The sequence below is a fragment of the Gavialis gangeticus genome, unplaced genomic scaffold (assembly GCF_001723915.1).
Source record: "Gavialis gangeticus isolate Ggan-Ray unplaced genomic scaffold, GavGan_comp1, whole genome shotgun sequence".
Lineage (NCBI taxonomy): Eukaryota > Metazoa > Chordata > Crocodylia > Gavialidae > Gavialis > Gavialis gangeticus.
The window spans coordinates 8,453,358-8,455,268 of NW_017729003.1; the positions used below are offsets into that span (position 1 = coordinate 8,453,358).

Here is a 1,911-nt window from a genome sequence, read left to right on the forward strand (position 1 = left end):
TTTCACTGCGTGTGTGCATGCTCCTTATAAATTGGACCTTTTCTCACCTTTATACACGGTGAAGGAGTTCCAGAGAAAATTGGAAAACCTATTTTAAAACTTTTAATTCACCCCTTTAAAATTCTGCTTATGTGTAGCAACTCGCAATAGGATTATATAGCTATACTAGAACCAGGTGTGTATTAACTTGTGTTAACGTGTTAATTATACTTCATTCTTCCAGTGAACTTGTATTTGAAGCCAGATATCCAAATTTAAGTCAGTTGACAAATGGAGGTTAGGTTGTTAGTATAACAGCTTTTCCTCTGTGCAATTGAACAACAGTTTTAGTGTATTGAAATAACGACCAAGTAGGTCGTTATTTGGGTTTGGCTCTGGTGCGAGACGCCATGGCTCACAGGGGCGCGATGGGTGAAAACCCATCGCGCCCCTGTGAGCTGTGGACTTACCAGTGGACCCCAACCCAATCCCTCAGGGCGGATCCAGGAGGTAGGCGGGGCCCATGGTTGGTGGGCATAAGGTGGTGGGGACAGCTGAGTGGAACCGAGGAGAGTCATGCCCCACCCTGGTTCCGACTTTGCCCTGCGCCCTTGGGAGCCGTGCGGGAGTTAAGGGAAGGGGGAACACTTACCTGCCCCCTTCTCCTTCTCTGGTGAGGCAGGGACAGTGACACCAGGTCCAGTAATCAGCACAGCATAGCACTGGCAATGGTCTATGCATGTGCCAACCCAAGTAATGTCAGTGTTCGTGGGATTTTAAAAAGGGCTCCCAAAAGCCATATTCAGCTCTGGCTGTGGTGCGAGATGGAGGTGGGGGGAAACCCTGTGAGCCCAGGACACCGGCGGATCCTTCAGAGGATCCTGACCTGATCCCCCAGTGCAGAACTGGGAGGTAGGTGGGGCTTGCAGTGGGTGGGCATTAGGTGGTAGGGGGCAGCTGAGTGGAGCTGAGGCGTGTTACACTTCACTCCAGCTCCAATTTTGCCCAGTCCCTTTGGGAGCCGCACAACTGGAGCACACAAACAGGCATGCTCTGGGCCCAGCACGTGAGTTTGCCTTTTCACGTGCTCTCCTGCACAGTTTGGCAGCCACTCTTAGTACTGAGTTGCCCCCTGGTTGTCCCATGCACGGCACAGCGCAGCACAGCACACCCAAGGCAACCGAAGGCCCATACTGAGGGAAGTGCCCCAGCAATCCAGTGCTGAACACCAGGTAAAGGAGACAAAGGCTTGTCTCTCTCTTCCCCTCCAGGTAGGGATCCGGGGACCCTGGGAATCTCCAGGCCACTTCGGAAGCTGAGAAGCTAGGGGACCTCCCCCCTCCAGGCAGCTGCTGGAACCTACTTGCCTAACCACAGCAGCAGCTGCAGCTGGTGAAGACCACGTGGGAGCAAAAACACCCACCTGGTTTCCTTCTCATAAGCACCCAGGCAGCCACATGACCAGGGTTGCCCTGCATTATGGTGATAGGTACACGCTAGACTCCAGGAACTGGACCTGTTCAGCCTGAGGAGGGGAAGGCTGAGAGGTGACTTGAGAGCTGCCTACAAGTAGGGAGCTGTTTTCAATCACTAATTCGATTTGGCAGAGATTTAGCCTGATTTGGTGGCCAAATCTCCAAATACAAATAGAATCAGGAGACCCTTTAATCTCTCTGAATCGAATTAGAACACTTTGAATCAGTTGGGAGAAATTTGATGATTTGGACATAGAAACAGCTTTAAATGTTTTTTCTACATACCTCAAGGTACCAGGTGTCTCGTGAACACTGAGATGGTGGGATGTATGGAGTGTCCCACGAGAGCGCAGGGGGTCCCCAGCATGCTCGGGGGTGGACCTGGAAGTGGACCAGAAGCACTTCCGGTCCAGTTCCAGGTCTGCTGCAGCATGCGCAGGAAACGCGCCCCCCCCCC

The 1,911-nt window shown here is 52.3% G+C and overlaps 1 protein-coding gene across 1 annotated transcript in view; it reads left to right on the top strand.

Annotated features, from left to right (window-relative positions):
• TFAM (transcription factor A, mitochondrial) overlaps positions 1-1,911 on the top strand; it is a 16,813-nt gene that overhangs the window by 10,407 nt on the left and 4,495 nt on the right. The window lies entirely within an intron of this gene.